Consider the following 26,761-nt stretch of genomic DNA (forward strand, 5'->3'; position numbering starts at 1 on the left):
TAGAAGGTAGATTACTAGCCAGCAAAGCTACCTAAGCTAAAATGTCCCTCAAACCCCTGCAGACTTCTGTCCCTCCAATAACAGAGCAGTATCAAAACGATTACTAGCCAGCAAACTTTCAACTGTCCCTGAAATCACTAACAGGCAGCAGCTCTCTCCCTACACTATCTCTTCAGCACACACAGGCAGAGTGAAAAAACGCTGCAGGGCTTCGGTTTTTATAGGGAAGGGGAGTGGTCCAGGGGAGAGCTTCCTGATTGGCTGCCATGTACCTGCTGGTCTGGGGTGAGAGGGCAAAAAAAAGCGCCAACAATGGCGAACCCAAAATGGCGAACGTCGCGCGACGTTCGCGAACTTCCGGCGAGCGCGAACACCCGATGTTCGCGCGAACAAGTTCGCCGGCGAACAGTTCGCGACATCTCTATCAATAAATAAAGTAGGATCCAATAAGTTAGTTAAAAAATAATGCTCCAAGCATTTAATAGTCGAACTATAAAAATAAATTACTATGTTGCAGTTCATAAGTGAATAAAGTGATAGTGCAACAAATAGTAAGGATTACTTAAAAGTTTATGAAATATCTAAAAAAAAATTATATTTCTAATGACCAAAAGTGGGGGCGAATTGTTAAAAACAGATCATGGCTCAAATCCATAAAAAAGAGTTAATAGGAAAAATGAAAAAATTGTATGCGTGGAGTTGTCCCAAAAACTAACTGCCTGATCGTTTTCAAGGCCACGGACACCACAAAGTAGTAGGCAGGACTGGGTAATCGCGACTGTGGCCTTGTTGTATTAGCTTACCCTAAACTTGAAAGAAAGAGCTGAGTAACCCTAAAAAGCCACAAATCCACGGCCCCTTAGAAATGAAGGAATCTTTTTGGTTATATGCGGGGTTCTTTTTTTCTTTCCGTTTTTTGCATGTATGACTTCTTAGTAATGAGCTGGTCTTTGTATCTCCTATGTTCTTTTTAAAGATCTTGAAAGATCTAAACCTCAAGGTTGAAGCTGGAAAGACAATAGCCCTTGTTGGGGCCAGTGGCTGTGGCAAAAGCACAACCATTCAGTTACTGCAAAGATTCTATGATCCACCTACGGGTGAGGTATTTATAAAGAGCGATAGAGGTATAAAGTGATATTAAACTCTGCCTTGCTGTGCTGGGGTAGTGATCAAAGTGTGTGTGCATGTGATAGGGACTAAATTAATTTTCTTTATATACATCTGCGGAATATGTTAGCACTATATAAATACATTGTGATGATTATAATGAAAAGTTATATTTTTAGATCACTGTAGATGGACATAATATACGCTCACTCAATGTCAAATGGTTACGAGAAAATATAGGAGTTGTTAGCCAAGAACCTGTTTTGTTTGGGGTATCAATAAAAGAAAATATTCAGTATGTAAGAGAAGACGTAACTGATGCAGAGATCGAACAAGCAGCTAAAGAAGCAAATGCCTTGCAAATGACTTTATATCAAAACTCCCAAGAAATGTAAGAAATGTAAGAAAAATATTTTTTTTTTACCCAAGTCAGTTTGTATGGATGGCTACTGTTACCCCTTACTAATATTCATTCTGTAAAATGATCACGGCTTGTCATTATGCCTACTTTCTATCCACTACTTTAAAGGATATATTTTTACAACTTCCACAAAATGCCACTCAAGGTTTACGAAGGCAGAGTATGTGCCCTGTTCTGGAAATAACTTCATCTGCATTATTTAGCCTGAATAATGAGAATCCGCAATCAGGAACTTACAATATGAACAAGATTTCCAATATACTAGATACTGGATCCTAGATGATGGTGTGGGAATGGTAATGGGAAATATTTATACAATACTCTGTGCAAATCTTTGAAGCAACACTTGTGCTTGTAGTATCAATATATGCATTATTGTATAAATTGGTTAGAATTCATTGCACCCTTTTGGTTTGCTTTTGTTTTGAGAACACTATTAAAATATCTCCTCAACTGTCAATCGCAGATTCTCATTTCCGGTCCATCGGTTTAATGTATTTATTTATGTATGTAAAATTATATCTTTAGAGATTTCAAACAATGGTTGGGGAAAGAGGAGCCCAGCTGAGTGGTGGCCAGAAACAGAGAATTGCAATAGCACGTGCATTAGTACGCAATCCAAAAATTCTGTTGCTGGATGAAGCTACTTCTGCTTTGGATACACAAAGTGGAGCTGTTGTTCAGTCTGCATTGGATAAGGTATGTACAATTGTCTGGCCTCAGTCGGTACTCTGTTTTTTTGAATTAACAATATGCTCCAAAATACTGAGTGTACTTTATAACATGATATTTGCTGTCTACTCCCTAAAGGCAAGAACTGGCCGTACCACCATTGTGATTGCTCACCGGCTGTCTACCATCAGGACTGCAGATGTAATTGCTGGATTTCATAATGGAGTTGTGGTGGAGCAAGGGAGTCACAAGGAGCTTATGGATCAAAAGGGAGTTTACTATTCACTATGTTACAGGTAATTGTAATGGACTGCCAAAATAGGTATGTGTATTTTAGTAGAATAGCAACCAGTCTATTTATGACATTTTTGCATTTGATGTAAGTTTAATCATTTTAGTATTTAGGTTGTAGATATATAGTGCATGATAACTCTATTTTCCACTAGCTCTCATTATAACTATCTCGTATAATGCTAGTGTTTGCCACGATATGGCTAGGTAATTCACACTATGCCATGACCGATCTATTGTTTTTTTTTTAATAAAATGAATTAAAGGATTTAATATATGCCAGAAAGTACATTTGGGGCCAGATTTAATTTGATATCTTATTCAATTCCAGAGTTTCCCATAGTGCCAGATGCAAATCAATAAGAAATATGCATCTCACTGTTTATAACATGAATACTATGGGGCACATTTACTTAGCTCGAGTGAAGGATTAGAATAAAAAATACTTCGAATTTCGAAGAATTTTTTTGGCTACTTCGACCATCAATTGGCTACTTCGACCTTCGACTACGACTTTAAATCGAACGATTCGAACTTAAAATCGTTCGACTATTCGACCATTCAATAGTCAAAGTACTGTCTCTTTAAAAAAAACTTTGACCACCTACTTCGCCACCTAAAACCAGCCGAGCACCTATGTTAGCCTATGGGGAAGGTACCCATAGGCTTTCTAAGTAATTTGGGATCGAAGGAAAATTGTTCGATCGATGGATTAAAATCCTTCTAATCGTTCGATTCGAAGGATTTAATCGTTTTCCTTTGATCGAGGATTTAACTTTGAGGGTCGAATATCGAGGGTTAATTAACCCTCGATATTCGAGCAATAGTAAATGTGCCCCTATATGTATACATATATTATGGGAAAAAACTGGTACTGAATTAGGAGAAATGTTTTTTCTTAATCTCAAATCTGAAAAAGATGCAGTATTCTGATTTTTTTTTACAATTTTATCAAGTTTTTTCCTGAACAAATGTCTTGATAAATAATGTCTTGATAAATAAGGGGAAAATCTGTGCAGATTTGGTCAGAATAGTTTTCAGAAAATTCTGATGTATTGTTGGATTTTGATAAATAACCCCCTAAATCTTGCCCATACGTTTTCAGGTGATAAACAATATAATATTTTCTCATGGATTTGAATCTGGCCCATTATTTGGAATAATTTTTAGGGATGCACCAATCCAGGATTTGGTTCGGGATTCAGCCATGATTCTGCCTTTTTCAGCAGGATTCGGATTCGAATAATGTTATCATAATTAGAATCAAGTACAACGTACTGTTTTATTATGATTATTATAGAGAAAAAGGAAATATGTTTTAAAAATGTGAATTATTTGATTAAAACGTATAATGGATCCCACGCAAAGGATTTTAGACAACTGAAGTGCTAGTATATAAATGTTTGTTTCTACACTCCAGGCCTTATTTTATGTTCGAAGGCTAAACTTTTAGGAAATTTATTACGGACCAAAACTCATAAGCAATTTAGGAGTAGTGACTGAGCCCCCAATGTGAGCTTCATAGATGTCAGATATACAATTTAGCTTTCCTTGCTTGAGAAACTTACTGCTTTAAATAACATACAAATGATCTTCCCTACTCTGATCTTTGTATTTTAGAAAGATACAGTATTTGCATATCCCAGGTTGCTACAGTACACAAATGTATATTAGTATAGGTATGGGTCATCTCCCATAGACTCCATTTTAATCAAATAAATTACATTTTCAAAAAGTTTTCTTTTTCTCTGTAATAATAAAACAGTACCTTATACTTGATCCCAACTAAGATATAATTAATCCATAAAGGTGGCAAAACAATCCTATTGGGTTTATTTAACATTTAAATGATTAAAGCAGACTTCAGGTATGGAGATCCACATCACTGAAAGATCTCTTATCCAGAAAACCCCTGTTCCTTAGAAGTCTGGATAATAAATCCTATGCCTGTTCTTAAATACTAATACAATTTTGAAGGTATTACATGTCTCTGTGTTCTCTACCATCTACCGAGCTGTATGATTTTGCAAGCGAAATGCATGTAAGTAATGGCTGATTGCAGCATGGGGAAATGTAATTCAATATTTATTGCTGAAATCCTGTGCGCTTACTGAATCTACTAAAACATTAGAAATTATTTTGGATAAAACCCAGACAACAAACCTAGAATCATTAATATTTGAAGATTAATCTCTATATAGGTTTTTAAGGATTACTTTGCTTCCAGCAGTCTTATTTGCTCAATGAAAAGCCAAAATCGCCATTGACGTGCACTGAATGTGGCAAGCCAAATTATGCAGACATGTGCAGTCACTTAGAGCAATTTCACACAGAGTAGAGAGAATTTGGAGAGTTTTAAAACATATAACTTTTCCCATTAGCAGCACTGATATTTTTATCTCTTTAAAAAGTATGGTGAGCACGCTTATACAGTTTATGTGCTTGATTCCTATGATCCCTTAATAGTTTGAATATACACAGAGGTGTTGGCGTTACTGATGGGCGAATCTGACCTATTTCGCATCAAAATCGTGCAACATTTTTTAAACTGTATGCAACATATTTTTTACTATTTATTAGAGTCTATGGGCTTTTTTTCTTGGCGAAACAAGGCAAAATCCCTTATCCCTATCAGCTGAAGCAGGTAGAAAGTGTATTATTTAGACTCAACAGAGTTAAAACAATATTTCTGGGGCTATTCTAGTGTTGATACCTTCTAGGAATTCTCACTGTGCCAATGGTAGTAATCATAAGAGGGGATGTAAAACCACTAGTTTAGCAGTGGCCTTTCTACCATGGTGTAATGGGAGAACCTCATGTCAGTTAACATTTTAGTTGGCATTGTTTAATGAGAAGAAAGTTGTGCTTTTTACACTGTGATTTCCACACCAGGGCCTGCTTTAAGTTACGGTATCCAGGCCTGGATTTGCGACAAGGCCGCAAAGGCCCGGGCCTAGGGAGGCAAAAATTAAGGGGCGGCATGCCGCCCAGCTGCAGGTGTATTTGCAGTGATCCCAGAGCACTAAACACGATAGACGCTTAGTGCTCCACTAAGAAAATATGTGCATGACGCAAACTTACGGGAGGGAAGGATGCTGGCCTCCGGGCGCCCTCATCAGAAATCCGTGCCTGACAGTATCCAAGAATGGAGTGGTGCCTGGTGTAAACTTACCATAGCTTGCAAGGCATCTATTCATTTAAACATGCAAACATAGAACACACACCACTTTCATTTAATTGTTTATATAGTACTGCTTCTCATTTTTTGTGTGTTGCACCTCTCAGACTTTATTTGTTGTCTAAGGCTATGATCACACGTGCGTTTTGAGTCATTTTTACGTTGCTCTTTTTAAAAAAGCCAGCAGCTGTGTGAATACGCATCAAATGCTACCCCATTGAGTAAAATGGAAACCACAATCTTCTAATCCCACTAGGCGTAAATCAGCAGACGTCTGCGAGGGAATGTAGTTTTTGGCTGAACCACCAATACTCAGCAAGAACAGTCACCTATTGAACTGTATGGAATAAGCAAGTGTGGTAGAGTGACCAAAACAATGTGGGAAAAGGACTCAGAGCAGGAAGGACTCCTGCCTGTGTAAGGAACTCCCAGAGGGGCTGGGGGTGCTATTTGCTACTGCAAGGTGCAGAGAGAGGAGGCCAAGTGACAGAGGGTCTGTCTGACTGAGGAAAGCCAGGAGGCTGAGCAATCCCCCAGAAGATTTGTGATTACAGGGGTGACCCCTACTTATGTGTTTGCTTACTGGTAGTCCACAAGGGGCCCAGTTTAGTAAGGGAACTCTCCATGTGTAAAGGTAGCGCCCAGTGGGCAGGATTTATTTTTATTATTTGTTTTGTATCCTGAAATGGTCACCCCTGTGTGTAAATAAACTGCCTTAAAGAGAAGAGAAGTGTCTGTCGTGGATCCTGCAGCTTACACAAGATACTGCACACATTGGCTGATATGTGCTGTGGGTTTACGCGTGCATATTGACGCAGCTGTCTGTTTTTTTTTTTAAAAAAAAAAAGCGCAGCGTAATAATGACTTAAAACCACACGTGTGACCATAGCCTAAGGAGGGTTCTAGAAACATCAGCCATCGTATGAAGGGGTGGGACCCTTACTATCAGAGGGGGGTCAGCTGGTTGATGAAAACAAAATAAAAGCGCAGATTCTGAACTCGTATTTTTCATCTGTCTACACAAATGAGGAACCAGTAAGTGAAGGTTTCCTTCTTAACACTCCCAATTCTAGTAATACAACTAATGATGCATGGTTCACACATGAAGAAATTCAAAAGAGACTTGAACATGTTAAGATTAACAAAGGTCCAGGGCCAGATGGTATTCATCCCAGGGTAATTAGCGAGCTTAGCTCTGTGATTGCCAAACCTCTTTACTTAATTTTTCAGGATTCATTGAGATCTGGCATAGTGCCGAGAGACTGGCGAATTGCTAATGTGGTGCCTCTATTCAAAAAAGGATCCCGTTCTCAGCCTCAAAACTATAGGCCAGTTAGTCTGACGTCAGTATTAGGAAAGCTTTTCGAAGGGTTAATAAAGGATAAGATACTGGACTTCATAGCAAATCATAATACTATGAGTTTGTGCCAGCATGGTTTTATGCATAATAGATCTTGCCAGACTAACTTAATTTCTTTTTACGAGAATGTAAGTAGAGACCTCGATTCTGGGATGGCAGTGGATGTGATTTACTTAGACTTTGCTAAAGCATTTGATACAGTGCCACACAAAAGGTTACTGGTTAAATTAAGGAATGTTGGCCTGGAACATAGTATTTGTACCTGGATAGAGAACTGGCTAAAAGATAGACTACAAAGAGTGGTGGTAAATGGAACATTTTCTAATTGGACTAGTGTTGTTAGTGGAGTACCGCAGGGCTCTGTACTAAGTCCCTTGCTTTTCAACTTGTTTATTAATGACCTGGAGGTGGGCATTGAAAGTACTGTTTCTATTTTTGCAGATGATACTAAATTGTGCAGAACTATAGGTTCCATGCAGGATGCTGCCACTTTGCAAAGTGATCTGTCTAAACTGGAAAACTGGGCAGCAAACTGGAAAATGAGGTTCAATGTTGATAAATGCAAGGTTATGCACTTTGGCAAAAATAATATAAATGCAAGTTATACACTAAATGGCAGTGTGTTGGGAGTTTCCTTAAATGAAAAGGATCTAGGGGTCTTTGTAGATAACACGTTGTCTAATTCTGGGCAGTGTCATTCTGTGACTACCAAAGCAAATAAAGTTCTGTCTTGCATAAAAAAGGGCATTAACTCAAGGGATGAAAACATAATTATGCCTCTTTATAGGTCCCTGGTAAGGCCTCATCTGGAGTATGCAGTTCAGTTTTGGACTCCAGTCCTTAAGAGGGATATAAATGAGCTGGAGAGAGTGCAGAGACGTGCAACTAAATTGGTTAGAGGGACGGAAGACTTAAATTATGAGGGTAGACTGTCAAGGTTGGGGTTGTTTTCTCTGGAAAAAAGGCGCTTGCGAGGGGACATGATTACACTTTACAAGTACATTAGAGGACATTATAGACAAATGGCAGGGGACCTTTTTACCCATAAAGTGGATCACCGTACCAGAGGCCACCCCTTTAGACTAGAAGAAAATAACTTTCATTTGAAGCAACGTAGAGGGTTCTTCACAGTCAGGACAGTGAGGTTGTGGAATGCACTGCCGGGTGATGTTGTGATGGCTGATTCAGTTAATGCCTTTAAGAATGGCTTGGATGATTTTTTGGACAGACATAATATCAAAGGCTATTGTGATACTAAACTCTATAGCTAGTATAGGTATGGGTATATATAATTTTAATTAAAAGTAGGGAGGGGTGTGTGTATGGATGCTGGGTTTTCATTTGGAGGGGTTGAACTTGATGGACTTTGTCTTTTTTCAACCCAATTTAACTATGTAACTATGTAACTATGTAACTATCAGCTGCTGAAATAGAGCACAAGAAGCAATACTGCAGCACTCCTGGTTGCAAGGGTGAAAATAGTTATTTATTTAGGTCATATACTGCTGCATTACTGTTTATTCTACAGTGTATAAATAACCACCGCTCTGCACTAAATTTAAGGTTTTTTAAACATGTTAGTTTTACTTCCATGTCTACATTACTGTAAAGTGGCACTATTTAAGTGAGGGGGTTTAAAATTTTGTTTTTAAAAACTGCATTCTGATTCCAGCTATATTTTAAAGCCTAGATGCCCCCATAAATTAGATATTCTAAACTCCAAAAAATTGATAGTGGGAAATTTAAAATTTAGGGGTACATCATGTGACTGGACCTCTATTTCATAGCAGGAAGACCCTGACATATTTCATGTGCAAATCATTTAACATACTTATATTCCTATGTTATATCCCTGCTAATATATAAAATAGTTGATTTTACTTACTGTTATCATTGCTTGTATTAGGCTTTCCAAAAACCGGATCCAGACAAAAGGAATTCACAAACCATCCTACTTTCTCTGATGTTTCTTGTCTTGGGAGGGATCAGTCTTGTTGTGAAAATCATCATGGTATGTACAAATTATTTGGATATCTTTTTCCTCCTAGGCTTTATGATCAACAATTTATGATTGCTCTGCAATAGAAAAACTGTTTGCAGGAACAAAGTGCATTAGACCATACTTACATCGATCAGGTGGGATTGTCCTTTTACATTATAATGACATCTGTGACCTTGGAGGCCAGGGTAAACGTTTTATCAAGCAATATTGCTTTAAGAATACGTGTATGGGACCTGTTATCCAGAATGCTTGGGACCTGAGGTTTTCCTGATAACGGATCTTTCTGAAATGTTTCTCTCTAAAACCTTAAAGGGATTCTGTCATGATTTTTGTGGTGTAGTTTTTATTTCTCAGTTACACTGTTTACACTACAAATAACCATAACTTAAAGGAAAACTATACCTCCCAAACAATGTGGGTCTCTATAAAAAGATATTGCATAAAACAGCTCATATGTAAAACCCTGCTTCATGTAAATAAACCATTTTCATAATAATACACTTTTCTAGTAGTATGTGCCATTGGGTAATCATAAATAGAAAATTGCCATTTTAAAAAATAAGGGCCACCCCCTGGGATCGTAGGATTCACTGTACTCACAAACAAACCAAACAAACCATACATGTTAGGTCACATGAGCCAATTAACAGACAGAGTTGTGTCTTTTGCTTCAACACTTCTTCCTGTTACAGTTAGAGTTTAAGTATTTCTGGTCAGGTGATCTCTGAGGCAGCACACAGACCATCACGAAATGGTGGCTCAAGGCAAGAGATGTAAAAGGGCAGTATTTACTTAAATATATATTCCAGTTTGGAGAGATTCTTTAATATGCCACTTAATATGATATGAACTATCTGTTGCTTAAGTGTTCATTTTGGGGGTATAGTTTTCCTTTAACCATGTAAAATTTCATTCCTAACCCAACAAGTATAATTATTTTTAGTTGTAATATTGGTGTGTAGGCAGCCATTTCAGGTCATTTTGCCTGGTCATGTGCTTTTCAGAAAGAGCTAGTGCTGCACTATAGAACTGCTTTCTGACACATTCTCTTAATGTAACTGTAGGAGCCACAGTGGGACATGGATTTTTACTATTGAGTGCTGCTGTTATACCAGGGAGCTGTTATGGTTACCTTCCCATTGTTCTGCTTAAGGGCTGCTGGGGGGGGGGAGGGGGTGATATTACCTCAACGTGCAATGCAGCAGTAATGGGGTTGCCACCTTTTGATAAAATTTCTACTGGATGGTGGTGGGAGTGGGAACAACAGTGACATAAAAGGGGCAAATTGTGCCGTTCAAGGGGGTGGAGCCTTATCACGCAATGGCCAGAAGGCAGGTTGAGGAGCCATCCTGGCAGAGAAAAGTAAGTTTCGAGTGGATTGGGGACAGACCAAGGGCTTTTATTAAGGGTATTACAAATTTACTGGCAACTACATTGCCGGTAAATTTGTAACCCTGGCCTTGGCAGGTGTTTTACCGACTAGGCCGGTAAAATACTGGCCGGGTGGCAACCCAAAGCAGTGACGAGTGACTGAGGTTTATCAGAGCACAAGTCACATGACTGGGGGCACCTGGGAAACTGACAATATGTCTAGCCCTCATGTCAGATTTCAAAATTAAATATTAAAAAATCTGTTTGTTCTTTTGAAAAATGGATTTTAGGTCAGAAGTCTGCTGGAGCAGTACTATTAACTGATGCATTTTGAAAAAAACATGTTTTCCCATAACAGTATCCACTTAAGTCTACTTAAAAATAATGTAAATATTAAATAGGCCAAATAGGGTTATTTATCCTCCAATAAGGATGAATAGTATCTTAGTTTGGATCAAGCAAAAGTTAGTTTTATTATCAGAGTTATAGGATGATGCTGCTGGAGAATAGCTTGGAGAATTAGCATGCTGTAAAAATCAAACTTGGAATTGTAGACTATTTTAGAAAATCTGCTTTGCCAATAAACTTTATTACCCTACAAGCATTTAAGCCCTGCTGTACTTTTCTCTAATAAATGTTTTCTTCATTTATTAAAATGTTATTAATTCTCCAAAGAATAAATTAGCAGCTAACAAAGCATTTGGGAGATGAGCAATAGGCTTCACGTTATATCATAACGCGTAATATACCTGCAAATGCTTCTTTGCATACATAGCCCTTTTTCATTCCATTTTCCAATGCATTTAGCAATTTTGTTTATCCAGAACAGAAGACTAATTTAATTTAATTTAGTAAAGAGCAGGCATCTACATATACAAAACTTCTGATTATATCATCGCCTTAGGGTGACATTTATGAGAACTAAACTCATTAAAATAAATTATAATAAATCTAAATGAGCTTTGCTTAGAAACGAATCCATTTACATGAGCTTGCCTCCCAGAATTGGTTCCTCACAAGTGAGAAGTGTTTCTAGACCTGCCATGGAAACATGTGACCTTTCTCCCATTTTTTTATTTAATTGCAAGAACCTTTGGGTTACTCATGTAATCACAAAAATCATATTAAAGGGGACCTCATAACCTAGAATGCCCTAATATAACCATCACAGTTACCTGTTTCTTCAAAAAGTATGAATAAAAGCCATTTTCTATGCTGAAATCCAGCTGTTTAACAGTTCTTCTCTTTCTGCATCATTTGAAATCCTAGCAAGGAAGGAGGGACTAAACACTGATGTTACAAATTGTAACAACTACTCCACAGCTTACTGACAGCATGCAGGAACTACATAACCCACAATGCATTGAACTATGATGTTCCTTTCCTTATTGAAATCACTTGTGCAGGGAATTGTGGGGTTTGGAGGATACAGGCTGAGGAAATGGCTGTTGATACAAATTAACAGTAGTCAGCCAGCTCAGCAAAGTTGTCAGAGACATCAGCAGGAGAGCAGAGGGCTAGGCTTAGGGAACGGTCAGAAATCATTAAAAATCATGAAAAGTATGCATATTTTTTAACTGGTATATATTGCAAAGTTGCTTGAAATTATGTTTACTTTTCAAAAAGCTTGTTATGTTTTTGTGGAGTTCCCCTTTAAATTTATTATATATTTAAGATTAATAATGTATTCTAATTTGACCATCAATTAACCCACTGAACATGTTTTGGAGCCAAAATGTTGAGCCAGTTAATATGCAAGTGTTTTTCATTAAATGTATTAGCCTGTAGCCAGTGAGAACATAAGAATACAGGGTCACAGGGTTAGGCCAACCTCTATCCAATAAGAATAAAGGGAAGATTACAGAACAAATGTTAAAGCAAAAACCAGAACCAACTTGAAAAAGAGTGCAACCAACTATATATGTAAAACTTTGATTAAATTAAAGTTACACACAGTTTATTTAATGGATCAAATGGGTAATTAATAAATACTTCAGAAAATGTGCTTGTCACCTGAAACTTCAATGGTATCCATTTAGTCATATTAAAAAAAAACATGCTTTTTTTTTTAATGATAGTGCTGCCCTATTGATTTCTAATTTTTCATTGGCACTGATTTTGCTGTGAGATCCAGACGTATATTTTATACTGGGGGTAAAATCAGAATTGTGATTCTGATTCTGAAAATTTATTATTTTGGCACTTTTAAGGCATCACTGGCTCCAACTTACCCAGTTGTCTTGGAGAAGGATATGGCAAGCACATTCTCATTTGAAAGTATTATGACATGATTAAGAGCTAAACCCTGAAAATAATAACCAAATGAGAATATGCATTAATCAACACAAAATAATAGTGCAAATTCATTTATATTTCACTCTATTTTGGTGTATTTTCAATGTATAATAAGAAGGTAACTTATTTTGCAAACCTGGGCATATTTATAATTGCTGTACAGTACTTGCTCTTTTTTGCACTTTTACATCCACCTTAAAGTAAGGTAAAAGGTAATATAAATGTAACTTTTTGCCACTCAAACTCACTTTCCAGTCTCCTCTTAAGTTAGACAACCTATAATATGGCATGCTTTTGGAGGACTGATGTGAAACCAGATGCTTCAAATGCTACACTATTTACTAAAATTGTTTTCAATTTCTTTAGGGATTTTCTTTTGGAATATTTGGAGAAAATCTTACTATGAGGCTTAGATCTCTGTGTTTTAAGGCTCTAATGAGACAGGTATGTACATGTGTATACTGTATACTAAAGGAATTGTTCAGTGTAAAAATAAAAACTGGGTAAATAGATAGGCTGTGCAAAATAAAAAATGTTTCTAATATAGTTAGTTAGGCAAAAATGTAATGTATAAAGACTGGAGTGATTTGATATATAACATGTCAGTCAGAACACTACTTCCTGCTTTTCAGCTCTCTTTGTTTACACTGACTGGTTACCCTGGCTACCAGACAGGAACCAATCAGAGACTTGAGGGGGGGCCACATGGGTCATATCTGTTGCTTTTGAAACTGAGCTGAATGCTGAGGATCAATTACAAACTCACTGAACAGAAATGTACCATGTGGCCCCCCTTCAAGTCGCTGACTAACTCAGAGTTATAGAGCTGAAAAGCAGGAAGTTGGATTCTGGCTGTTTTATTAGACATCTGTTCACTCCAGCCTTTATATATTACATTTTTGGCTAACTAACCATATTAGAAACATTTTTTATTTTGCACAGCCTATCTATTTACCCAGTTTTTATTTTCACACTGAACTGTTCCTTTAACACACACATGATGCTTTAGTCCTCTGAGTGTATCATCCTCATCCTTTTTTACATTTTATAGGAGATAGGATACTTTGATGATCATTCCATTCCAAGGAGTATTGCTGACCAGACTTGCAACAGATGCTTCTCAAGTCAAAGGGGTATGTATGAATTTTTATTTCTGATTAAGTGGTATTAAATTCATTAGAAGCAATGTAATAAAGAAAAATATGCATATTTATGCATTATTTTCTAATTAACTTCTGTAACGTCTATCTAAAACTGTGGGATCTATTATCTGCATGCATCAGACACAAAAACATGTGAACTTTACAAAAACCAAAGATTATTTTGCTTTCAGATTGGATCTACAACAGCTGAATAAAAAAAGTACTCCATCTAAAAAAACCTCAGTCTGAATAAAAAAAGTACTCAAAACCTTAAATGGCAGATGTCGAGTTCACAATTGGAAGATATCATGATCTGCTCTCGGTTTTGTTCAATCATCCGAATAATTTGTGGTTTTCGGGCGATAATTCTGAGAAATGCGAGTTGTCAGGTGTCCAATCTGACAAAAACACACTAAGGGGCCCATTCACTAAGCTTGGGTGAATGAATAGAGGGAAAAAAGCTCCAATTTCGAGTATTTTTTTGTGCTCCTAGACTAACGAATTGGCGTAAATTCGCCTGAGTAGAATGATTCGAATAGATCGAGTGCAAAAACGCTGCGACAATTCGCCCATTCGATAGTCGAAGTACTGTCTCTTTTAAAAATACTTTGACGCCTACTTCGCCACCTAAAACCTACCGAATTGCTTTAAAAGCCTATGGGAAAGTCCCATAGGCTTGTTTTCTACGTTTTTGATTGAATACAAAGGCATTCGATCGAATATTCGATTGTGCGCCTGTCGAATATTCGCCCATTCGACTATTCACCAGCACGTAAATTCGCCCAAATTGCCTATTCGATTCTATTCCCCAGTCGAATTTCAAGGGATTTAACCCCTCGAAATTCGACCCTTGATACATCTGCCCCTCAGGATTCTTTTCCCACACCAAATTTTTTTGAGTAAATTTATTGGTAAATATGGTAAAAATGTGCATGTTACTTTGATCAAAGTGGTTTTAAGAAAATATTAAGAAATATTCAGATTTTAGTAAATAACCCTCTTAGTCTCACTTTCTTATATATATTTTTCAAACAAAATGCATTTTTACACATAAATTTTCCTTTTATTACCCATAAGAGAAATGTCAATAATATTTGTGTTCAAGTAATGACATTGCCAGCCCAACATGTTTTTCCATGAGCAACATGGCAAGCTACATGCTTGTTTTGAATTAGCATTTATTTGATGGCAAATGTATTTTATTTCTAGGCTGCTGGCAGTCGAATGGGGTTGATCACCCTGTCAATCTGCACCCTTTTGGCAGCTATCATAATTGCTTTTGTGCATGGTTGGCAGCTGACACTGCTTATCTTGGCCTGTATACCGTTTATGATAGGAGCAAATTTTATTCGAATGAAAGCCATGGTTGGACATGCATCAAAAGATCAAAAAGCTTTAGAGCAAGCAGGAAAAGTAAGTTGCGAAAATAATATAATGTTACTACAGTCTGAAGTGGAGGAATAATACATACTGAATAGTGACAACAACAGGATCTGATTATTTGGATTTGAGAAATTGTAGCATTACCTTTAGTAAACTAAAAAAGACATCTCTTATAGCATTTACATAATGTTACTTGGAGTTTTGTATTGTATTTCATCAATGTACTTGCCTTGTGGAAGTTGCATTCCCCATAGACCAATATAGAGCAAAAGTGCAAAAATGTTTTTTTAAAAAAAAGGTTCACAAAGCTGCATTATTTCTCATCGGATGTAGATCTCAACTGAAGCTGTAGCAAATATCAGAACTGTGGTCTCACTAACAAGGGATTTTATGACAAATATAATGAAAGCTTAAGTGTACCCTAGAAGTAAGTATAGCTGTTGTATACCGTAAAGGGATCCTGTCATTGGAACACATGTTTTTTTCAAAACGCCTCAGTTAATAGTGCTACTCCAGCAGAATTCTGCACTGAAATCCATTTCTCAAAAGAGCAAACAGATTTTTTTATATTCAGTTTTGAAATCTGAGATGGGGCTAGACATTTTGTCAATTTCCCAGCTGCCCCTGGTCATGTGACTTGTGCCTACACTTTAGGAGAGAAACGCTTTCTGGCAGGCTGCTGTTTTTCCTTCTCAATGTAACTGAAGGAGTCTCAGTGGGACATGGGTTTTTACTATTGAGTGTTGTTCTTAGATCTACCAGGCAGCTGTTATCTTGTGTTAGGGAGCTGCTATCTGGTTACCTTCCCATTGTTCTTTTGTTTGGCTGCTGGGGGGGGGGGTGATATCACTTCAACTTGCAGTACAGCAGTAAAGAGTGATTGAAGTTTATCAGAGCACAAGTCACATTACTTGGGGCAGCTGGGAAATTGACAATATGTCTAGCCCCATGTCAAAATTGAATATAAAAAAATCTGTTTGCTCTTTTGAGAAATGAATTTCAGTGCAGCATTCTGCTGGAGCAGCACTATTAACTGATTCATTTTGGAAAAAAAAAATTCCCATGACAGTATCCCTTTAAAGAGTCCTCATTAAAGGGCAAAAACCTAGGAAAATGCCTCTGCTATGGAGAGCTGGTTACATGTCAATGTGTAAGGCGTCCTCGGTGCGTCCAAGATGGCGGCGCCCAGGAGAGGCCATGCGGCCATCAGACGCCAGCGTAGCGCTGGCGTTTTCACGCAGCGTATTTACGCTGGCGTTTTTACGCAGCGTATTAACGCTGGCGCATCCTTAGACACTGGCGCATATTCTGGCGCATATTCTGACGCACATCCTGTGACGTCATCTAGCGCATTTTGGCGCGAAAATCCACCTATTTAAAGTCGCCAGAAGGTTCTCTCAGTGCCCGAGTATAGGTTCTTCTATCCTGAGTTCCTGGGTGTTCACTATTATTGATTCCTTGATCTTTGACCTTGCCTGAAACCTCGACTTTGATATCTTGCTGCCTGGACCGACCTCGGCCTGGAATATCGACCACGTTATCTTGCTGCCTGGACCGATCTTTGCCTGAACTGACGATTCTTCTGCCTAAACCCTTTGTACCACGAACTGTGTTTGCCTAGTTGCTTCCTCCTTGGTCCGCACTCCAAACTGCGCCTTCGGGCCCTGACACAATGACATCATGTTAAAACCCCCTCTAAACTGTTTTCCATGACTTATAAGACATAGGGGCATATTTGTAAAAAAGTGAATTTCGCTTGCCACGGCTCATCACAAACAAAGGGAAATTCTGCCACTGTCTATTAAGGGAAGAGTTATTGTATTTATCATTGGGGGACTTTTACTATCACTCATTGATAAATATTCCCAATAAAGTTGCTCTCCTTCAAGCTGTGTTGGAGATTGACATGGGTTAGTAAGTGGTGTGCTGGGGAAGCAGAGGGGCATTACATTAGAAAAGGTGATCTCGGGGTTTATTTAGGCATAATGACACCATCCATGGAACCTGACACCTGGCCCAGATTTGTGGAAAGGCCACAAAGGCCCGGGCCTATGGTGACAAAATTTTAAGGGGGTGGAATTCCATCAAACCACACCTGCATTTGTTTGGAAGTTCTGGGGATTTGCAGCAGATACAATAGTTTTTTAAATTTCCTGTGCACCAATCCCCAATACTCTGAACCCCCTGCTGAAAATTTGCGCATGTGCATAAAGGAGAGGGAGGTGACGGGGGTGATGAATGGCAGCGGGCCTAGGGGCTTCTGCTATGTAAATCAGGCCCTGCCTGACACAATTGTTCATAATAATCAAAAGCTGATCAGACTGGATCACAGCCCAGTCATTAACTTTCTCTAGCGTAGCTTTAGGAACAATAGGTTTTTAATTGATGTGCATGGATATCACCTAATATACTGGGCCCATCTTTGCTGACTGTTAAACTTGCAAACTGGTGTTCTGTTGAACTGATTGAGGCTTTACTTGTGATCATCCTATCACTCAAATTGAAAGGACAATGTAATATTAAGAAACAGCATAGTCATTACTGCATCAATTGTTAGTGCTAGTGTACAAGGTATAACATAATAATTGAATATAATGGCTTATAGTGCAGTTGGTGGCGATTGTAACTTTGCTACCAAGTGACCCCACTAAGTTAGTTTTTAAGAAATTGCAATTGCCTGATTATTACACACTTTAGAGACATGGAATTGACTGATATTCAACTCTTCTCTTCCTGAAGGGGATGTCTATTCTGCAAACAAATGAAACAGCAGCTGTTTCTGAAATTAGTTATTTCCAGTTTGTGATAAAAATACAAGAAAAGACATATGGAAATGGAGGCTATACCAGGCCTCAGGCTTATTTTACACCCTGAATTTGCATTATAAATGAAATGTTTACACCTGCTCCCATTCATTTGTATGCTTTATGCTGCTTTTATCTGCAACAGGGAGGCAATCGTTAAAGCTCCTCTCTACGGCTTCACCTATGCGATTTCTCAGTGTATGAACTACTTTGTCAATGCTGCTGTGTTTCGCTTTGGAGCTTGGCTGACTGCTCATTGCTACATGCAGTTTGAGAATGTTTTCATGTAAGTATGCTAATAAATGGAATCAGGTATATGTTTATGTAACTCCCCTTTGAGAAAGTCTTACCGTACCCACAATAATACAAATAAATACAAAACATCTCCTTACAGAGCACACATGTAGAGATTTCATTGTTGCTATGGAGAAATACTTATATTATTGGCTATAAATAATGCCTTTAATCATTTGTAATGTGATGTCTCATGCAGTGATGCAAGTGTTCCATTTAGTCTATTATAAGTACTTACAAATCCTGTCTAATGACACTGCCACTTCGGAGTATATAACAAAGGCAAAAAGCAGTGGGTGTTGTGTTCCTTTCCATCTACTATCCTCTCCTTTATAGAGTTATCCAAACATCAACATACTTTTTTTATTTTAGAATATGAACCTTCAATATACCTTTGTATTCCTCTGTTTACCTTACCAGGACAGAGGGAATGCTTGGTCTGGTTCCTTAGCCTTATAAGGGTGCTGGCACAATGGGAGATTAGTCGCCCAGCGACAAATCTCCTCTACTGCAGGCGACTAATTTTCCCAAAATGCCTTCCACCGGCAGATCGGTTCATTTTTCCGTGGTCGCCCGAAGTTGCCTCACGAGGAAACTTCAGGCGACTTCAGAAAACCGAAGCAATCCATATGCCATCTTCCCAAAAATGCCTTCCCACCGGCAAGTATGCGAATTGCCGGTGAGAATGCATTTCGGGAAGATGTCGCCTGCAGTAGAGGAGATTATTCGCTGAGCGAATAATATCCCGAATCTTCATGTGTGCCATCACCCTAATGGGGCCCTTGGTAAAAGTAGGAATTGCTTCTGTTAGATCAAGGGTCTCACAGTTCAGGATGGAATTAAAAGTTGTAAAGGGTCCAACTTTCTGGAAATTTAAAGGTTATTAGTTTATTAGATATACAGGTCAATTTTGCCTGGCATTTTGAAAATGACCCCTCTCATGTCCATATTAACAATGAGGCAAGTCTTCAACTGATACAGCCAGATCTAGAATGGGATTCAAATAAGCCCAGACATTTAGGGGTTATTTACTAACATAATTACATAGTTACATAGTTAAATTGGGTTGAAAAAAGACAAAGTCCATCAAGTTCAACCCCTCCAAATGAAAATCCAGCATCCATACATACACCCCTCCCTACTTTTAATCAAATTCTATCTACCCATACCTATACTAACTATAGAGCTTAGTATCACAATAGCCTTTGATATTATGTCTGTCCAAAAAATCATCCAAGCCACTCTTAAAGGCATTAACTGAATCAGCCATCACAACATCACCCGGCAGTGCATTCCACAACCTCACTGTCCTCACTGTGAAGAACCCCCTACGTTGCTTCAAATGAAAGTTCTTTTCTTCTAGTCTAAAGGGGTGGCCTCTGGTACGGTGATCCACTTTATGGGTAAAAAGGTCCCCTGCCATTTGTCTATAATGTCCTCTGATGTACTTGTAAAGTGTAATCATGTCCCCTCACAAGCGCCTTTTTTCCAGAGAAAACAACCCCAACCTTGACAGTCTACCCTCATAATTTAAGTCTTCCATCCCTCTAACCAATTTCGTTGCACGTCTCTGCACTCTCTCCAGCTCATTTATATCCCTCTTAAGGACTGGAGTCCAAAACTGCACTGCATACTCCAGATGAGGCCTTACCAGGGACCTATAAAGAGGCATAATTATGTTTTCATCCCTTGAGTTAATGCCCTTTTTTATGCAAGACAGAACTTTATTTGCTTTAGTAGCCACAGAATGACACTGCCCAGAATTAGACAACGTGTTATCTACAAAGACCCCTAGATCCTTCTCATTTAAGGAAACTCCCAACACACTGCCATTTAGTGTATAACTTGCATTTATATTATTTTTGCCAAAGTGCATAACCTTGCATTTATCAACATTGAACCTCATTTTCCAGTTTGCTGCCCAGTTTTCCAGTTTAGACAAATCACTCTGCAAAGTGGCAGCGTCCTGCATGGAACCTATAGTTCTGCACAATTTAGTATCATCTGCAAAAATAGAAACAGTACTTTCAATGCCCACCTCCAGGTCATTAATAAACAAGTTGAAAAGCAAGGGACCTAGTACAGAGCCCTGCGGTACTCACTAACTAACACTGGTCCAATTAGAAAATGTTCCATTTACCACACTCTTTGTAGTCTATCATCTTTTAGCCAGTTCTCTATCCAGGTACAAATACTATGTTCCAGGCCAACATTCCTTAATTTAACCAGTAACCTTTTGTGTGGCACTGTATCAAATGCTTTAGCAAAGTCTAAGTAAATCACATCCACTGCCATTCCAGAATCGAGGTCTCTACTTACATTCTCATAAAAAGAAATTAAGTTAGTCTGGCAAGATCTATTACGCATAAAACCATGCTGGCACAAACTCATAGTATTATGATTTGCTATGAAGTCCAGTATCTTATCCTTTATTAACCCTTCAAAAAGCTTTCCTACCACTGACGTCAGACTAACTGGCCTATAGTTTTGAGGCTGAGAACGGGAAACTCCGAAAATTTCTCAGTATTTCTTTAAAACCACTCCGACCAAACTCCCGCACACTTTTTTACCATATTTATCAATACATTCTGGAAAAAATCTGGTGGGGGGAAAAGAATCGATAAAATCGTGAAAATATTTGAATCTTACAATATTTCTCAGATTTGTTGCTGAAAACTGCGACTGCGAATGTCACTTTTTATTTCTATGAAAATTTTTTCCCCCTTTAAAGGGGACCAGAAAAATCTGACTTTAATATATAACCCCCTTAAAAGTACACTTAGGCCCAAACAGTCCTGAAAATACCAATATAGAGTTGCTTTCTTTGGCATCTTATAGCCGCATCTTTGGAATTTTCCAATCCATACCTGGGCATAGCGACAGCAGGATAAATAAATAAATTGAATATCTAGTCCAGTGCTGATAATGAAAATGAATTAAAAATAAAGAACAGAGTTAAACACACAAAAACTCTAACTATAGACCTTCCTCTCTCACCACCTTTATTCATTTTTCCAGAGTCTTTTCTGCCATTTTATTTGCTGCTATGGAGGTTGGACAGTCCACGTCTCAGGCACCAGACTTTGGAAAATCAAGAGTTTCAGCCCAGCGCATTATGAAACTATTGGAAAGGAAGCCACAGATTGATAGTTACAACAAGGATGGCGATAAATTGGTAAATTTATAAGCGTTGTTTATTAAATATGTAAAAATATCTCTCTTGGCAGTGTCTGTCTTCACAGTTACATCAAAGAACCTTGAAAATCCTTTAAAAGGCGAATAAAGAGCCACAAGAGATTTTCCAACAGGGATGTAGACTTGGCAGTGTTTCAGCAACAGAGAAGCTTAGCTATTCTGACTAGCTTTTATATGCTTCTTTCAGAGTACACATCTTATATAAGACATTGGAATTTAGCTTTTCTTAGAGCAGTCGGTTCCTTGTACATACTCTTCGAGTGATGCACTTTTATTCTCTAAGTATAAAATATCTCCCACCAGGTCTATGATCATATCAAGCTTAGCTTCTTATATTACTGACATAAAGTATAAAACTCTGTGAATAATTCACATTGATAGCTAAAATGCACATTTATTATATAACTGGAATAATGTTGACCAACTTCTTACATGTACTGGGCCAGTTACCTTGTAAACCCATATATTTATAAGCTTGATCCCATAGATATGGAATACACTTTGCAATTAGACAGCATCAGGCAATGAAACTTTTCTTAAAAAGCCTTTATTAAAAGGGCTTTTCTCGGACAGATATAAGCAACGTTTCAGGCTATCAACAGTCTTTCCTCAAGATGCATGATATCCATAGCTATGGAGTCGCATCTAAAGTAATAAAGGTAACAATGGTAATAAAGATCTGTGGAACGCTTGGAGAGCACAGTGTCCATATAATCACTGTGATGCCTCTGGCCTACAGACTCCAATGGACAGCTCAGCGCTAGTATATATACGGAGTACAAAATCCCTTTCCTTCCCTTTATTAAAGTCCAACCTCGATATTTCACTTATCAGGTCCCTTTAACATGCTAATCCTAAAACACAAATGCAATTCAGTGTAAATTCAGTGTACACACTGTTAATACAAATATCTGGTATTCAAATCAGTGCATAATAAAATTATATTAAAAATCAGGAATAGGATATTTCAATAGAATGCTAAACCAAGGCATTGTTTAATCAGATTATTATATTATACCATATTTCACTACAGAGTTCCTTCGATGGAAACCTTGAATTTAAAGATCTCATGTTTGTTTATCCTACAAGACCAAAAGTTCTAGTTCTACAGGGACTAAATGTTAAAGTCTCCAGAGGGCAGACCCTGGCACTAGTGGGCAGCAGTGGATGTGGAAAAAGCACCTCCATCCAGTTACTGGAGAGATTTTATGATCCAATGGACGGAACAGTGGTAAGTGTTTAGCTGGTCATGTGATACCACTGACAAATCACTGACTATGGAGGCAGTTTTCTTGTTCCGTGCCAAAATGGAACAGCAGATGTGCAAAGTGTCAAGTGCTGCTCACAGTAAATTATTTTGGTATCAATGAATTAGAATAACCCCAGTATGGATTGCATGCTGGGAAAAATGACACATCTGCCCAAAGTACAGCATGCCTGCAAGTAGACTAAAGTAAACTAAAGAAGACTAAAGTAGAGTAAAGTAGACTAAAGCTCCCATGATGAAACTTGTAGTCTAGAAAACTTTGGGTAAATATGGCTGACCATCACCCTTAAGGTGGATTTATACTTTCCATTCAACTGACTTATTTGCTCCCCCTACTTTCCCAAGTCAAAAGCTTAATTGTGGATGCAAGAGAATTATTCATTAAAAAACATCCCTACTAGTGCTTTATCATTAATCTTGTTATCTAACAAACTGATCACCGGGGAACATTTGCTTGTCAATAGATCCTGGGGATCATACATACATTACATTAATGCCAGCATCCCTTCAATATGGACTTCAGGTTTGTAGTCCAAGTTCTTTAAAATAAACTTGTGCCTTCTTTTCAGCTCGCAGATGGAATTGACACCAAATTACTGAATATCCAATGGCTAAGATCACAATTGGGAATTGTATCACAGGAACCAATACTTTTTGACTGCAGTATTGCTGAAAGTATCCAATGGGTGCCTGGAATGGAAAGTCACGCAGGAAGAAATTGAAGAAGCTGCAATGGCAGACACCATCCACAGTTTCATAGAAGGTTTGCCTGATGTAAGCATGCAATCTAAATTCTTATAACTTGTGTAATATATAGGGAGTAAAGTATCACCTACTGTAAACATAGATATAGTATGTCACCTCTGAGTTCCATGTTCAACCTTGTGCTTTTATAGAGATCATTGACGCCAAGGTGAGGTGATATAGTAGGCATCTAAGCACCAATAATAATTGTGGACATTTCTAAGATATAATGTACAGGATATTCATGAATGTTGTGTTATAAAATATAACAAGTCATTTATTTTGCCATTATTTAGAGATATAACAAACGTGTTGGAGATAAAGGAGCTCAGCTTTCTGGTGACAGAAGCAAAGAATTGCCATTGCCCTTGCACTCATCCGAAAGCCAAAACTGTTGCTACTAATCAAAGCTACTTCAGCTCTTGACACAGAAAGTGAAAAGGTGGGTTGAAAGTTATTTTGGGGTCTCTGGAACATTAATCTCATGGCACTTGTCCAAGACATTCAAGCCCAATTTGACTTTGGTCAGTATCCCATGCATCCCAACCAACACCTGCCATTGACTATTTCATATTTGTAATGCCTCTGTATTCTGAAATAATTGTAAATTACCCCAAAATGAACAGATAATTACCATACAAAATCCTAAACAATGCATTTTCTCTCCTTTGTGGCAGATTGTACAAAAAGCCCTGGATAATGCCAGGCAGGGCCGAACATGTGTAGAAATTGCTCACCGGCTCACAACAATCCAGAACGCAGACATTATTGCAGTAATACAGAATGGCAGAGTTATTGAACAAGGAACTCATAGCCAACTGCTGGCAAAACAGGGGGCGTACTATGCTCTTGTAAATTCACAGGTGGCACTCTGAAGCCATACCAGCATGGACTGCTAGAAAATGTTCATGTTTTTCTTTAGAAAACAATATTTGGAGGCAAAACGGGTAAAGGTGATGCTGTTATTTGCTAAATGAAGACGTTTCTACCAGAAGCTTTAAGACTCACTTGGGACCTTAGAAATGTTCTGTTGTATAGAGCAGCAGTTAAGGAATAAATTTGGGGGGGGGGGAGATGGTTGCCCCCTATCTTTTTGTTAAGTGTTCTTTTTAGAGACACTGTTGGTCATTTATCAACACTGGGCAGATTTGCCCATGGGCAGTAACCCATGGCAACCAATCAAATTGCTGCATTCATTGTTCTACTTGCAACTGGCTTTAAAAAGCTAATCACTGATTGGTTGCTATAGGTAACATGGGCAAATTTGCCCAGTGTTGATAAATGAGCCCCAGTACTGAACTATGAGAGTGTAGATATGTATATAGATATTTAAAAATAGCAGGTATAGCACGCTCTCCAAGTGAAGTTGCTGTTTATTAGATAAAAAGCAGCATTACAAAGGCATCAATGTTTCGGTTCTCTTGGTCTAGAACCTTTATCGAGATGCAAAACCAAACCACTTTTAACTGTTAGTATGATGCAGAGAGAGATATTCTGAGACAATTTGCAATTGGTTTGCATTTCTGGTTTTTCAGTTATTTCGCTTTTTATTCAGCAGCTCTTCAGTTTGAAATTTTTAGCAACCAGCCATCGATCTGAATAAAAAGACTGGAATATGAATAGGAGAAGGTTTGCATAGAAAGAGGAGTAAACAAAAGTAGCAACAAAAATACATTTGTAGCCTTACAGAGCTCTTGGTTTTTAGATGGGGTCAGTGCAGGGCGATCCTTGGCATTTTGCCGCCTGAGGCGGCCTTCCTTTTGCCACCCCCACCCCTCCCCATGGCACTCACCTTTTCAGTGATGGAAGGGGTTGGGGCGGTACACGGCGCGCCGGAGGGGGTCGGGGGTGGTCCAGGACACTAGAAGAGCCGAATTTACGGGGTGAAAAAAAGGAAATTCAGCTCTTAGTTCCAGGAGCGCCATTTGTGCCGCCCCTCGCAACCAGGGGGTGCTGCCACCTGAGGCGAGTGTCTCAACTCGTCTCATTGTTAGAGTGCCTCTGGGTCAGTGACCCCCATTTGAAAGCTGGAAAGAATCAGAAGAAGACGGAAAATAGTTCAAAAATTATACAAAATAAATAATGAAGACCAATTGAAAAGTTGCCTAGGATTGGTCTTTCTATAACATATTAGTTATAACATATTTAAGGATTATAGTATATTAAATTATTATTGTTATATGGGGTGGAAACATGCATTTTGCCCAGAATTGCTGGATTAAAATTACAGAAACTGAGCAATGCAGGTGTGAGAATTTTTTTTTCATGAAACCCCACATCAGAAAATATTGTGCTCACACCTGTGCTACCCAGCAATTACCATTCAAATGAACTGGAGACTTGGCAGGTGATCACTGGTATGCCAGTTTGAAATGGACCTTTGGCATATGGCATATAGCGTTTCAGTACAGAGCAACCAGAGAGACTGGGGTGAGATAAATGAAAAGTCTGAAAGTTCCTAAATGAAAAAGCAAAAATGCACAGTTTTTGAAGTTTTCTTATGGTCCCATATAGAAAGGTGACAGATCAAACTTTATAAATAAATACAAATCACCTACGTTGTATATTTTCCTACTTTTAACTATGTTGATCTTTGCTGGTTTAAAGACTGGCTATTTAAAAACCTAAGCAAACGGCAAAACAGAAATATTCCTAATTATGCCACTCGTTAATATCATGTTGGTTTTACCCCCGAATTCTTGCTGTTTGTGTTCACACTGCCTCATTACAGGGTCACTGGGTATAAGAAATAAAAACCTAAACACAGAGAGATCACTCCAAAGGCACTAATGCATAAAATATATTCCTGAGCTACTCTTTGATTCCCATTTGCCCAGTAAAACTGGTTTGGAAATAAAGAGATGCGCTTATTGTAGTGGTGTAACATCCACATATCCATTTAAATCAAGTAAAGGGCTTCCCACTCTTCTAATGAGATGCTGCCTTAGAAACAAAGACCAGCAGGTCAATCTTCTGTGCCCAATTACTTATGTGACATGTCTGCTAAGTGCACAGCTCCTTCTTCTTAGTGTAAAATGACTTTATGCTGAATCTCAAATGTTTCAAAGTAAGTCTCTTGTGCTGGGACAGTTTTCCTAGTATCTGTCGTACTTGCTGTCAAATGTATGTATGAAAACATTTCTTCATCAGCCAATGTTTTAAGAATATTAAAGGGGAAGTAAAGTCTAAAATACGGCTAGAAATGCTGTATTTTGTATACTAAACATAAACATGA

General features: G+C 38.2%; 1 pseudogene; it reads left to right on the plus strand.

Annotated features, from left to right (window-relative positions):
• Window positions 1-951: 951 nt before the first annotated feature.
• LOC108697195 lies at window positions 952-26,761 on the plus strand (annotated as a pseudogene).

Source organism: Xenopus laevis, chromosome 7S, assembly GCF_017654675.1.
Source record: "Xenopus laevis strain J_2021 chromosome 7S, Xenopus_laevis_v10.1, whole genome shotgun sequence".
In the NCBI taxonomy this organism is placed as follows: Eukaryota; Metazoa; Chordata; class Amphibia; order Anura; family Pipidae; genus Xenopus; species Xenopus laevis.